This window comes from Saimiri boliviensis, chromosome 5 (genome assembly GCF_048565385.1).
Source record: "Saimiri boliviensis isolate mSaiBol1 chromosome 5, mSaiBol1.pri, whole genome shotgun sequence".
Taxonomy (NCBI): Eukaryota; Metazoa; Chordata; class Mammalia; order Primates; family Cebidae; genus Saimiri; species Saimiri boliviensis.
The window spans coordinates 90,898,686-90,914,416 of NC_133453.1; the positions used below are offsets into that span (position 1 = coordinate 90,898,686).

Below are 15,731 nucleotides of genomic sequence, written 5' to 3' on the forward strand. Positions count from 1 at the left end.
TAGAATTATAATCTGACAATCCTAACCATGTAAATAAAATTATATACAAGGCTACAGTTATTAATTACCTTTAGTGCTTAACTTCTAAAGATCTTGTCTGTAAACCATAAAGCCTTCAATGTCTACTTCCCCCATGTAGAAACTGACATCTTCAATGTACATCTAAAACAGAAGCATAAGAAAATACAATGAATTTGAGATTATAGATATTGCTTCACTTATTGTAAATATAAAAAAATTGAAATTATTCTTCATGACTTTCTGTAATAAGCTGGGCAAAAAGATGTGGGTATTATAGGACATATTTTATTTAAACAAAAAACAATAACATTAAAATTTCCCCTTTAGAAGAATCAGAAAGTTTTTTGGAACACATATTATGATCCATGTCACAGAGTTGAGTACTTTCTATAACACTAATTTTATCTGCAAAATTTTTATATGATCTAAAATACATGAGTTCTGATGTCCTACATGAAAAGAGCCCCATTCTAGAAAAGTTTCCCTTTTGGGGAAACTTTTGGATTTTTGGCTTTTTTTTTTTTTTTTTTTTGAGACAAAGTCTCACTCTGTCACCAGGTGCCAGGCTGGAGTGCAGTGGCGTGATCTTGGCTCACTGCAAACCTCCACCTCCCGGGTTCAAGCAATTCTACTGCCTCAGTCTCTTGAGTAGCTGGGACTACAGGCGCATGCCACCATGCCCAGCTAAATTTTGTATTTTTAGTAGAGACAGGGTTTCAACATGTTGGCCAGGATGGTCTCGATCTATTTACCTCGTGATCCACTTGTCTCAGCCTCCCAAAGTGCTGTGATTACAGGTGTGTGCCACTGCACCCAGTCAGCTTTTTGGCTTTTATAAGCAACTCAAGTGTGATTAAGAATGTATTTATTATTCTTAATTACACTTGAGTTGCTTATAAAAGCGAAAAACATACAAATTAATTAGTTCAGTGTTCTGTCCTTACGAAAAATTCAAAATTCCTTTCTTCTTAGTACTTAAACTTCCCCAATCAGTACTTTACACTAGGCTGGTAAACTCAGGGAAAAAAAAAAAAAAGGTCCTTTAAGAAAAATTATTCCCTCTCTAACAGACAAATGAGATATCCAGAGAAAATGTTTTTTGCCTAAAGAACTTTGACTGTGAATTCCTTGACAACGCAGTTAGGGAAACAGGATTTGGATGCTACATTGCCTTTCTTTTAGTATGCAGTTTTTGGTTTTGCTTTGTTTTGAGAAAGGGTCTCCCTATGTTGCTCAGGCTGGTCTTGAGCCTGAGCTATCTCATCCTCCCAGGTAAGTGATTTTGAGTACTACAGATTCTCAAGCCAAACATAAATGATTTTTGGATTGGCAGTATCATTGCTCCTTTTGGTCATTAGCGTAGATGTCTGTTTTACAGTTGCAGCTATACATGCAAAACTCTTGAAACACTTTTAAAATACATTCACACTCAGCATATTCTTTACATATTATGGTTTAATTAGTATGAAGTTGGACCAGGGCTCAGGTATTTTTAAAAAGGATGAAGGAATGATCTTTTTCTCCAGTTGAGAAACAATTTCACTGCAACTATTTAGCTTAGTTTCTACATATTAATAAGACATTAACTTCCAAAAATACTATTTACAGATGTTTATGAAAAATACTGAGTTAATTCTAATATGAATACTAAATGTCAAAATGATTTCAAAGCTTCCAGGATACACACAGACAAAGCTTCAATTACCATGAAATATCTTAGATACATGGATCCAAGCATGATGCAATTGGTAGCTGGAGTAAATCTCAAACTGTAATGCACTTAAGGACCAAAGCAGTACTTTAAAATATAGAACCCCAGGTGCATGCCCAAAGTTCTGGTTCAGAACTTGGCTGAGGCAGATTCTCTATTCTTTATAGGCATCGTGATTATAATGTACATCTACAGTCCATGTAGAATTGTGATCTAAAGCACACATACAAACCCTGACTAGTACTAGACTCTCATTATTAGCATTTATGTAAATACTTCTTGAGTTTTATAAGATTATATTTCTAATCTTTAAAGATAATCCCAAAACCCACTGGCTTAGGAAGGAACTTTGAACACACAGTAAGTAGGACTTCAGCAATAAATCAATATAGACATACTAAAATAATGTTTATGGATTATATCTCTTGTAAGCTTTGCTATTTTCTTGGGTAAACTGTGTAGGTAGACAATCAATAAAATACTGTGGCAAAAAAGAGAGAAATGTTATCTTCTATAATGAAAATTCTACTTAAAACCTCACATATAACTAGAAACATGCTCTTTATAGTTCAGAATTAATTTTTTTGGTCCTTAAGTTAGTGGGGGTGGCAGGCTGGAGAGAAGCACTTCCAGCTTCATTTTCTGTTTAAACGTGAAGTCAAAAATTTTGTAAAGTCTTGAACCATGTCCCTCAAATACACACACACACACACACACACACACACACACACACACACACACACTCCTCTCTTTCTCTCACGTAACTACTAAAAATAATATGAAATAGGCTGTTAATGTTTTAGTTTTGAAAATTCTTGCCAGGACCCGTGGCTCACGCCTGTAATCCCAGCACTTTGGGAGAACCGGGCGGGCAGATTGCCTGAGGTCAGGAGTTTGAGATCAGCCTGGTCAACATGGTGAAATCTCATCTCTACTAAAAATACAAAAATTAGCTGAGGGTAGTGGTGTACACCTGCAATCCCAGTGACTCAGGAGGCCGAGACAGGAGAATCACTTGAAAACCCATGAGCTGGAGGTTGCGATGAGCTGAGATCATACCACTGCAATCCAGCCTGAGCAACAGAGCAAAACTCTGTCTAAAAAAAAAAAAAAGAAAAAAAAGAAAAGCCGGTGACTCAAGCCTGTAATCCCAACACTTTGGGAAGCTGAGGTGGGCAGATTGCCTGAGGTTGGGAGTTTGAGACCAGCCTAACCAACATGGAGAAACCCCATCTCTACTGAAAATACAAAATTAGCTGGGTGTGGTAGCACATGCTTGTAATCCCAGCAACTCAGGAGGCTGAGGCAGGAGAATTGCTTAAACCTGGGAGGCATTGCACTCCAGCCTGGGCAACAAGAGCAAAATAACTTCTCAAAAAAAAGAAAGAAAATTCTTATAAATGAGTCCCAAATTACTTTGCAATAGAAACAGTTTCATACATATATACCATTTAAGATTTTTTTTCTGAAAAAGAAAACTCTAATAAACAGAGGTAATTATCTGAGTCTTTGTTACACATAACAAAGGATGGAGACCTAAAAAAGTACTAAACCAGATAAGAAAACTATACTTTAGCTCTTATCTTCCTTACCTAGTTTAAAGTACTCTTCATAAAGTATTCTTTTTACATGTATGTAATGCTAAATATCTCAGATTTTCTACAAATTCAAATCAATCAACAGTTTATCACTGAAGTTTAGTTCTTCCTACATATTTTAACCAGAATCAATAGCTCTGTAAATCACAAACAGTAGTCTACATCACAAAAGAATTCATTCATATTAATCTTTAATGATTAAAAATACAAGTTTCTAGATAACTGACATTGTTAAGTATCACTAACATTTGTCATATAAATTACTAAAACTTATTTGCTTTTAAATGCAGTAAATAATAGCTAATATTTACTGAATTCTAAATTATAAGTAGCATAGTTTATTCTCACAACAACCCTAAGAAGTGCTTATGTTCTCAAAAAGTAGAAAAAAAGAGAAGTGCTATTATCATCTACATTTTACAAATAAAATGAGGAATATAGATCAAATAACTTATTCAAGTTCCATAGCTAATAACTGGCAGAACTAGCTTTCGAACCCCAGCAATCTACAATTAACTGGTATTTCCTGAAGGCTCCATCCAGTAACCTAAAAGCCTACATCCAATAACTCTAGAAGTCTCAGAAATTAATAGGAAGGTAGCTTTTGTTAGGTGTCCCATCTGCAAACAGAATGCCATGGTGCTCCACTTCCAACTTTTCTTCTTCCTCATGAAAAAGATGATTTCTAAGCTCCACTTAGCTTTACATACATTTAATTATTCCTGTGCATTCTAAATAATAAGGTCTCTATGATACAAAGAGTTTTCTTAAAACCATGTTCTTGCTTCTAAGTGTAATATTTTATGTGCCTAATCACATTGAGATCCATTAAGTATGGTTCAATACTGAAATATAAATTTGTGGTTTTAAAACATTTCCAATTCTCTTACAAAAAATTATACCTTCTTAAAATATGACTGCAATCTCAATTTTGTATTGTATTTTCACAATAATAACTATATACACTCATAAAATACAAAGTGAAGTTATGATTTATGGATACAATGCAAAATAGCTAAATAAAGCCAGTAAACATGTCCACTTCAAATACTTAACATTCTTTGTGGTGAGAATATTAGAAATTTACTCTCTTAGCAATTTTGAGTTGTACCATACTCTATCTTTTCTTTATCCATTCATCATCTTAGTTTGATTCTGTAACTTGGCTATTGTGAATATATCTGCAGAGAACATGGGAGTGCAGACATCTCTTAAACAAACTATTTTAAAATGTTTTGGGTGAATATCCAGAAATGGAATTGCTGGATCATAAGATAATTCTATTTTTAGTATTTTGAGGAAGCTTCACACAGTTTTCCATGTGTGTACTAATTTACATTTCCACCAACAGAGTACAAAGGTTTCATTTTCTTTACATTGTCATCAACATTTTTTGTTGTTGTTGTTGTTGCTAATGGTCATTCTGAGAGGTGTGAAATTATATCTCATTGCAGATTTAATTTGTATTTCCTGAATGACTAGCAATGTTGAGACTTTTTTCATATATCACTAGGACTTTTGTGTGTCTTTTTTTGAGACGTGTATTCAGGTCCCTTTCCCATTTTTAATGTTTTTTTTTTTCTTTAATTTTCTTGTTACTGAGTTGTTTGGGCTTATTACATGTTTTGGATATTAACCCTTATTCAATGGATGATTTGAAAACCTTTTCTCTCAATCTGTAGGCTGTCTCTGCACATTGTTTCCTTTGCTATACAGAAGCTTTTTTGTTTGCTATAATCCTCTTTATCTGTTTTTGTTTTTGTTACCTGCACTTTTGGGGTCAAATCCAAAAAATCAATGCCCAGATCAATTTTGCATAGTTTACCCCCTAAGTTTTCTTCTAGTAGTTTAACAGTTTCTAGTCTTAACATTTAAGTCTTTAATCCATTTTGAGCTGATTTTTGTATATGTAGTGACATAAGGGTCCAATTTCATTCTTCTGCATGTGGATATCCAGCTTTCCTCAACATCATTTACTGAAGAGACTAACATTTGCCATTGTTTATTGTTGACAACTTTGTCATAAATCAATTGACCATACATGCATGGGCTTATTTTTAAGCTCTCTATTCCATTCCATTGGTGGATATGTCCATTTTTATTTAATTTTAATATTTTTTTTTTTTTTGCCAGTACTACAGTATTTTTTACTTACTATAGATTCGTATTACAATTTGAATTCAGGTAGTGTGATGCCTCCAGCTTTGATTTTTTTTGCTCATGATTGCTTTGGCTATGCAGGCTTTTGTTGTGGTCCCATATAAATGTTAGGATTTCTGAATCTATTTCTATAAAAAATGACGTTGGAATTTTGATATGGATTGCATTGGCTCTGTAGATCATTTTGGGCAATGTGAGCATTTTAAGAATATTAGTTTCTTTAATGCAAACATGGGATATCTTTCCATTTATTTGTGTCTTCTTCAAATTCATTCACCAATGTTTTAGTTCAGTGTACCAGTATAGTTAATTTATGTATGGATGTATGTATACATGTATGTATGTATATATTTATGAGACAGGGTCTTGCTTTGTCACCTAAGCTGGAGTGGAGTGGCAGGATCATAGCTCACTGTAGCCTCTTTACTGCTGGGATCCTTGGGATGTTGCTTCATCAGCCAGAAACCTCTGTGGCCAGTGGCGCCTTTGCCTGAGTTTTGCTCCGGCCTGCTGGGCTTATTCTGCCCACTAGCCCATGCACACTGAGTTTGGCTCAGGATACTGGCCCAGATCCCATACTTGCGAAGGGTGAGCCTGGCATGGAGTGGCAAGGGGTTTGTGAGCCAGCGTGGGGTCCAGCCACTGTGCAGGAACCAGGTGTGCTGGCTACAGTGGGGGTGGACAGCCCCAGGCTCTGGCATAGGCACCAGCTCCATGTGAGGCTATGGCTAGGTCAGGCATACCACAAGCAGTTTCCATCAGACACCTGGGAATGCAGTGGCACCTGGAAGCTTGGAGATGCCAGGAACCGCAAAGCCCCAAAGAGTGTGTCACAGCCCTGGCTCAAGGAACCCACAGGTCTGTGCTCCCAGAAGGGCCACAGCTCTTCTCTCCTTCTTGTCTCCTGCATTATGGTGAGTAGGGGGCATGTTTTTGCCCTGTTTGTGTTACTGCTCTTTCAGTCATGCCATTTGGCAGGTGCCAAGTACTCATTCCCTGTCCAGCAAGAATGAGGTACATGGACAACCGGAGGGTGAGCAAGGCAGAGAGGAGCTTCACTGAGCAACAGAATGGCTCCTCAAGTAGCTCTTTTCTGCAGACAGGTCGTCCCTATGAGTGTCCAGCTCTCACTGGAGAGGAGACCCATGATGGGTGGCTGCTTTCTGTAGTCTGGTCATTTGAAGAGTCCAGGAGACCTGAAATGGGTAGCTCTTTCCCGCAGCTGGTAGTCCCAACAGTCTGTATGAGTCTGGCTGAGTCCAGAGTTTTTATGAGCTTCAGAAGAGAGAAAGTACATGCTGATTGCTCCATGGGCAGCCATGGCAGGTCTGGAAAAAGCACCATAAGTTCTCATTCTGGGTGGCAGACTCCACCTGGAACTGACAGCTCAGCCCTCATGCTTCAGGCTGTCCCTAGTTTGAAGCTGGGGCTTCACCAGGGACCTGCTGCTTTCCACCCAGGAGCCTGTCTTCCTCCTGCTTCTGTCAATCATGTAATCCAGGGAACCCTGGCTCTTCCTGTGGAGGGATGTTTACAGGTCTGTACCAGCCACCCTCTGCATTCCCCAAACCCAGACCTCCCTCCCAAAGTTTCAGAGGGGGCTGAGGTGACAAGGGGAGCTGGCATGTGTGCACAGCCCTGAGCATGTGCACACTTGACTGGGTCACAACAGTGCCCTGGCTCAACTTCAATGTTGCTCTGAAATCAGAGCAGGCACTGGGAGCAAGGAGAGGCCAGGCAGCAAGAGCAGTTATTTTGGAGCCTGCAGGGGCAGGGTGGGCTTCCCAGGCCCCTGAAAGTGCAGGACGGAAGGGTCTGCAGCCACTGCTGGGCAGCTGCAGGTGCACTCAGGAGGGCAGGGCTCCCTACTGTTACTGGTTCCTGTGGACTCTGCAGGGCACACAGCTTTGGCTGCACCTCCCCGGCTTGCAGCTGAATTCTTTGCAGGAGCAGTCCCTGACAAGCCACGACAGCCAACACTCACACCTCAGTCTCCTAAGTAGCTGTGACTACAGACAACATATGCCACTGCACCTGGCTAACTTTTAAAATTCTTTGTAGACATGGTTTCTTGCTATGTTGCCCATGCTGGTCATGAACTCCTGGTGTTAAGCAATCCTCCAGCCTTAGCCTCCCAAAGTGCTCAGATTATAGGTGTGAGTCACAGTGCTCAGCCAAATATTTTAAACAAATTTTTTGCAGCTATTTTGGGATTATTTTCTTGACTCTTGGAGAGTTCACTTAGTGTATAGAAATGCTACTGATTTTTGTATGTTGATTTTTGGAATCCTGCAACTTTACTGTACTTATTTATTCTAATAGTTTATTTTGGTTACATAAGATCACGTCATCAGCAAATAGTGATAGTTTTACTTCTTCTATAATCTGGAGGCTTTTTACTTGTTTCTCTTACCTAATTGTTCTCGCTAGGACTTCCAGTACTATACTGGGTAAGAGCGGTAACAGTGGGCATGTTTGTCTTTTTCTGGTTCTTAGAGGGAAAGCTTCCAGCTTTTCCCATTCAGTATGATGTTAGCTGAATGTCATATATAGTCTTTATTGTGTTGAGGTCCATTTCTTCTATACCTAATTTGATGACAGTTTTCTTATCATGAAAGGATGTTGAATTTCGTCAAGTGTTTTTTCTTTGTCCATATGAGATGATCATATGTCCTTCAGTCTGTTAATGTGATGTATCACATTTGTTGTCACATTTGTTGATTTGTGTATGTTGAACTATCCTTGTATCCCAGGGATAAATAACTCTGGATCATGGTGGATAATATTTTTAATGTGTTGTTTAATTTGGTTTGCTAGTATTTATTTATTTTAAATGTTTGATAGAACTTAGCCATAAGCCATCAGGTCCTGGGCTTTTCTTTGATGACAGACTTTTGATTATTAATTCAGTCTCCTTACTTGTTACTGGTATGTTTAGATTTTCTGTTTCTTCATATTCAGTCTTCATAGGCTGCATATGTCTAGGCATTTATCCACTTCATGTAGGCTATCTAATTTGTTGTGATAGAATTGTTCATGGTAGTTTCTTATGATCCACTCTATTTCTGTGGTATCAGTTGTAATGTCTTCTCTTCCATTTCATTACAATAAAATTTCATTCTAGTTTTAAAATATGGCTATTTATATAGATAGAAAACATGCTTTCTCCTTCTCTGAGCTATTGGGTTATATCAAAGCATAAACTTTTATAGGTGATTGCTTTCACAGTATTAGTATTAGTACTATGCAACTTTCATAGCCTTCAAGATCCCAGTCATTCTAATCTGATAGAAGACTTTTAAAAAAGTTGTAATTCACAAACATAATACATGGCTGAATGGAAACTGATCATAGCAAGAAGTTACAAAATAAAATAAAATTGCAAAGAATCTTTTATTTCAACAGAAATCAAACATTCAAAAAATTAAAAATCTTTTTAGCTTGTATTTGCTTTTTAAAAGATTCTAAATTTCTTTGGTATAACAATAGCTCTAATCATGTAATCCACAAAAGATTTGTTTTCTCAACTGTTTTTAACTCAGAGAATAATTTTAGCCTGAGCATATTTCAGACATTACTTAGTACTAATTCAGGCTATTAGTAGGTTTATTCCAGATCACTCTCTTAGTGGACCTCAAATTACTTTTTAAATGATTTTAATGCAACTATTATCCTTTCGACACAAAGAGCAGAAGAAACCCGTGTTGGATACGACTAGGTCACTTTCAGAAACAAAGAACCAAAGGTAATTCTAAATCCTGTCCACCAAATTAAGCTTTGTGTTTACCCCTCTTGCAACTTGCCCAGACAATATGGCTTCAGTAGGAAGCTATTTTTAAAGTACAAAATCTGGTACAGATTTGAGCTTGCTGGAAAAAAAATAGTACAAAGAAATGAAAGATCTCTGTGAAAGTTCATAATAACCAGGCTATTCAAAGTATTAACAGTAAATGAAATATTTGTATTAGAGAATAACAAAGAGCAATCCTTTTTTTCCTCACAAGCATTTTCTAAAAACGTGTATCAGATCTGCACAGGGTATCTCTTCAGTTGAAATAAATAAGTAATTTTGTTCTGAGGTCCCACCTTTATTATATCCATTACTTGGGGAAGACTAGTGAGTGAATTTTGTATAACTTGTATGCAAACACCTTGAGAGCTTTTTCTGAGAGAAAGAAGTACAATGTTTTATCAAACATAGTTCTAAGAACATGCATGTTAACATTCTGGCAATCATGTCTTCAACCTTAACCTTATCAGTGTATTGGGCTTGTTGACATTAATGATCTAATAAGGCTGGGATTCAGTGAATGAGCTGGCAGCTCATTCATTTCTCTAATTCTATATAGTTTCTCCCTGACTTCAAAAATAAGGTTCTTGAAAAATCTCTCTGGATCAAGAACTCAAGGTTGAGAAAATCAATAAATTGTGGAGAAAAACAGAATTAGGTGATTAAGATCAGGTGAACATGAAAGTCTATGTCAATAGGCCTACAGTCACTAAAACAAAATTTTTAGAAGGATAGCAAACTAAAGATATAATCAATGACAATTCATGTATCTTAATTTTAGGAATAATTTCCATTTATTTTTCCATTCTTGCTAGTACCTTTTAGGAACTTCCTCTGGGCAGTGTAATAGAAATGCTTATGATGCTATTTTACTTTAGAAATATATATATATGATCTTACTGTCTGCTTCCATCCAAATAATGGCACCTTTAGAAGTTTATGACTAGTATGTTTACGCTACCTTCTCTTCATATCCTCTCATGCTCTGTTTCTTGCTGCAGTGAGTCCTTACTCAGTGGTCTCTCTGACACATTTCTTTTTTATTTTAATTTTTTAATTTGAGACAGTGTCTTGCTCTGGCATCCAGGCTGGAACGTAATAGCATAATCATGGCTCACCACAGCCTTGACCTCCTGGGCTCAAATGATCCTTCCACCTAAGCCTCCCAAGTAGCTTGGACTCCAGGTGTGTGCCACCATGCCCAGCTATTACACATTTCTAGTAGTATATCCCTCCTCACTGGTACCAATAGAGAGTGCAGTTTGAAATCCAAGTTTACTTTCCTACTTTATCATTTTCATGACTTTCTTAAAAAAATCACTACCACTAACATCATTAACTTTTCTCAAATATCACATTCCTTTTTCTCATTATGACCACCAACAGGAATTGCCTACATTTCCAGAATGCCAGAAATTATTTTTCAATGCTAGAAAGTTCTATAGAGGAGAAAAAAGAAGGGAATAGAAGAAATACAACAGTGACAACTACTGCTGACTTCACTGTTCAGGTTTATCCTAAAAATATTGATGGAATTACTGGATAAGAGACAGGGCTATTGAAGAAGGAAATTAGAACCAGAGGGTATATTTAAATTCCTTCTGAATCATGGTAGCCTTTAAGGTCTCTTTCAACTCCATGGTTGGATGAATTAGGCATCACTGGAACTTAGAAGAGCAAACAAGAAAAAAATACTTTCACAAATTAAACAACAAAGTTGTACTACCCCATTTCGGATGCAGCCAAAAGAAATCTATAAATTTAACAGGATATCATGATTTTTAAAAAAGTCTAAAGCAATATAGTAAAATATAGGCATTAGTTTTACCAGTCATCAGTCTATTACCCAACATATTTAACTAACCCCAAAGTGAAAACAATCACAATATAATAAATTGGTGGTGGGCTACCATTACATACAAAATAAAGCAAGCAAACAAATCACTAGAAAACAAAAAACAAAAAACAAAAACAACAACAACAAAAAACTGCAAAAGATTTGGGATTTGGCTCAAAAAAAAAAAAAAAAATGACGTTCCTGTTGATGATAAAACAGAAAATGGGTCCCTGACCCTGAAGTGAGAAGGGGATGGAGGGACTTGCTGTTGTTTTTGTCAACAAAAATTAGGAGATCCTAAAGGACGTTCACATATTTTCTAGTATTTTCATGGTGCTTGGATAACATTTTTGGGCACTGGACATATAAGAAACTACCATTCCAAGAAAAACACTATTATAAAGATAAATTTCATTAAGCTATCATAAGTCTACTTCAAGGCCTAAAAAAAAAAAAAATCTAGAATGTAGACCACAATCCTTTATTTACATGGTCATAGCAAAGAAAATAAGAGGTCTAACAGTGACTCCACTGTGTTCAACAGAACAAATCACTAGGGTATTGTAGGAGATAAAGCAGAAATACTGAATCAGAACTTGGAGTCTTCTTAGAAGACCTTCTCTTTATAAAAACAAAAGGAAATCATATAAGTTTAAATAATAGGATATGGTAGACTCATGAAGTAGTATTTGATAAGACTAATTTGAGGGGAACTAATTAGAGGGAAGATATATTTGAATTGATTTACAGAAAAAAGTTTTAAATAAATACCATTTTAATGTGTGGGCATACAGACAAAAAATTCCTCTCTTGTCGATATGATTTAAAGGAGCACCTTCAAAATGCAGCTGTAGATGATTAAAATAACATATAAACTGCTTATATGTAAAGATCAAATCTGTTATAAGACTTTATATAAGCAATCTCTGTTAAGTATTTATGACCTTGAAAATATAAAGCATAATCTTTTTACATAATGCATACTTCAGCATATGTGACTTTAAAAATTATTTAAAAATAGAAACAAAACCCCCAAATAAAGAATCCTCATTAATAAATCCCCAAGTGAAAACACTTTAGCCAGCATAGTTGACAAAAGAAAAAAATAAAAATGCAATAAGTAGTTCTATCTTAGGAACATATTAAGAATTTACAAAGAAACAAAATACTACAAAATGAAAATTTCTGATATAACCAAAACAAATTCCAATAGGCACAAATAATTCCAACAATTTCTAGTAGACACACACACACACACACACACACACACACAGAGCAGGGAGACGTGTCAGAACTCTGTGCAAGGAGGTGGAGAAGTACCGTCATGTGAAAATACTTAAAGAATTAAATGAGCGGCAGGGAAAATGCAAATACAGAGAAGAACAGGAGTATCGTATCATCCTCAGTGATGTTTAAAAGGAGGTAGGTTAATGTGACTAGAGCACCAAAACAGCCAGCATTTGGGAGTTTCCGCAGATTTTTGGTGCAGGCACTCATAACAGTAAAAGAAAACATTTTATGCAAGGAATTCTGTAAACCAGCAGTAATGCCTGATTTTTATCATGTCTAGAAACAGTTATCTTTTACCAGAAGAGAATAATATTTCAAATCCTACCCAGAGCAGCACATTATGCCAATCTGACAAATAATGAAGAGTTCAGATAGGGAAAATAACACACTGACACAAAAATAAAACCCTTTTAAACAAAAAAAGATGTCTGGATTACAAAAATTGTGTACAGGAATAAATAAAGATAGGGCTGTTATTGACTTGGTGATAGATAATTAGGAAATAAAAAAATAAAATCTGAATATGAGCAAGCACACCCATAAAGAGCTTCTGAGTCATTCTTATTTATTAGACTTTTTTTACATTTAGAGAATTGTCCTGTCAAGTTTTTTGAGATATACAAAAAATGAATGGAATATAATTTTAGATCTCATAGGTGAAAATTCAAAAGCTATAAAATAAAATGTGAAGTATATTATTTCCAGAAACTTGATGAATCATCTGTTTATAATGAACTGAAATGACTATGCAGAAAAAATAACTATTCAAATGTTTAAACCAAAACGTTATCAGCCATTTGCTCCATATGAGTGATGTAAGTCTTAATACTGCCTCTCACACATAGCCTCAAATTCTACTTAAAACTAATCAAATATTAAATGCTCCCTATGTTGCTGGCATTTATAATGCTATGATTTTCTTGTGATTTTATAGCACTGAGAATAGAGCTGTAGATACTGTTACAGATATAGACATAGATATTTATAATAAAATATGCCCTATATAAAAATACGTTACATCAAATCTTAAATTGGCACAGAAGACTGCAAATCAATACATGTAAATTAATCTTAGTATGGTGGGTTCATTTTCAGGAAAAGTTAAATAATAAAGTTTATAAAAGCATCTACTCTTTGGCTAGTTGCAACAGAGAACAACTCACCATTAGTAACTGAAACAAAAATTACATATTCACTTCATAAACAGGGAAAATTATAAAAAGATTAACTCAAAGTAGTCAAGTATATTTTTGGCAATATACGCTTCTATATTGAGTTGAAATGATGAAACTAGTCTTTTTATTGGTAAAAAGGTAAAATATTGGTAATTTCCTGTGGTTCAGGCTAAAAGCATTAGCATTAACATATTTAATTCATTTCATTCCATGCAATATTACAATCTAAATGAAGAAAAATATATTTACTGTCTAACACCTATAATTCAAATAACTTTTCTACTACACAAAAAAGAAAATGAACAAATACAATCAGTGATTTGTGTTGCTTCCAAACTATGAAATGAAGAGATTGGATCTTTTAGCAAATTTGAGCACATAATATGTATATTATTAGGTAAAAATGACTGTTATTTTATTCTTCTTTGATGATAAAGAATATGTAAAAGAGGAAAGTTATAAATGAGAACAAATTCACATTTGGAAAACAAGAAAACAACAAAGTCCTTTATGATATTTATAATAGATTAAGAAATATTTGGACAAAGTACATTCACATGTAAGCTTCCCCCTCTAAATTACGGCAAGTTCATAATTTTTTTTAAAAATGGCTGAAAATAATAAAGGCAAGAAGACCTTCATCAAATGTTGGCTGCTCAGCCTTGGACTTCCTAGCTTTCAGAACTGCAAGAAATACATTTCTTTTCTTATCGATTACCCAGTCTCAGGTTTTCTTGTTATAGCAACAGAAAACAAACTGAAACAACTTGTGATTAATCAATCAATGTAAGTGAAACAGGACCATATATTTATGTACTTATAGTTTAGTAAGAATTACAAGGAAGATATTCTCAATCGTGTCTGGTCCTAAAAATGTCTTGTAGAAAAAAACACGAAAACAAAATTTAATACAGTCTTTAAAAATTTTTGTACTTAATTATAACACTAGTTATATCAAAATTTTGATATGGCTAATGTTTGGTCAGAAACAACAGTGTGGCTTTACTAGTTGTTAAAATACTAAATAATATAATACTTAAATACTGGTTGGAAATGGCCACTGCTCCAAACTCTCCAAATGTCCCTTTCTCTATGGAGCTGACTCCCACCAAGACACCTCCATATTCCCTAAGGTTAACACCTGGTACAGCAGGGATCCCCTAGTATTCTGGCATCCACTATGATGCCAGAATGGTTGGTGCCTGTAGCAGAACAGTTGTTAAATATATCAAACCTCTCCCCTGTTGATAACACAGGAGATAGTAGCAGAAGCTTTGAGCTTGGAGGTAAAGAGGCTACATTACAACAGCGTTACTATCTGAGTAAATCCCTGGACCCTTCTAAAATTTCAACTTCCTCCTTTTAAATGAAGTACTTACTACCTACCTAGTAGGACTGTTTGTGGATTACGTGCAATGACATAAAAGTGCTGATTAGCACACAGTAGGCATATCATTTACCTTCCCTTTGCCTTACTAAAAAGATTGTCTAAGTACTACTTGAAAAAAATTAGTAAAAAATGTAGTATTTTACAAACTACTTGTCTGTCAAACACTCATTTTTGAAGTCAGTAGTCTGATCATTATAATGCATTTTCCCCATACAAATCATTATATAAAAGTGGCTATACATCTTAACCAATTTTTATCTCAGTTTTCATATCAACTCAATTTTATAAATTCTAATTTTACCCACAATACACTGTTTTCTACATGGAAAAAAAACAAATATTTATTCAACATTCATACATACCAAGCACCATTCTAAATATTGCACATTTAAGTTATTTAATTCTCGGCTGGGTGTGGTGGCTCATGCCTGTAATCCCAGCACTTTGGGAGGCCAAGGTAGGTGGATCACCTAAGGTCGGGAGTTCAAGACCAGTCTGACCAACATGGAAAAATCCCATCTCTACTAAAAATACAAAATTAGCTAGGAGTGGTGGCGCATGCCTATAATCCTAGCTATTCAACTGAGGCAGGAGAATCACTTGAAACTGGGAGGCAGAAGTTACAGTGAGCTGAGATCGTGCCATTGCACTCCAGCTGGGGCAACAAGAGTGAAACTCTGTTTCCAAAAAAAGAAAAGTTATTTAATTCTCAAAGCAACTTTATGGGATAGTATGCTCCAATCTTCCCCAAAGTAACAG

At 35.6% G+C, this 15,731-nt stretch overlaps 1 protein-coding gene across 11 annotated transcripts in view; it reads right to left on the bottom strand.

Moving 5' to 3' along the window:
* Positions 1-15,731, bottom strand: part of MBD5 (methyl-CpG binding domain protein 5) — a 478,342-nt gene that overhangs the window by 313,736 nt on the left and 148,875 nt on the right. For 10 of the 11 annotated variants that reach the window (XM_074399716.1, XM_074399715.1, XM_074399722.1 and 7 more), the window contains one exon: positions 69-162. The gene's annotated coding sequence lies outside the window, so the exon portion shown is untranslated. Of the gene's footprint in view, positions 1-68; positions 165-15,731 lie in introns of those variants that run through there. The other variant, XM_010330331.3, reaches the window with a different exon arrangement.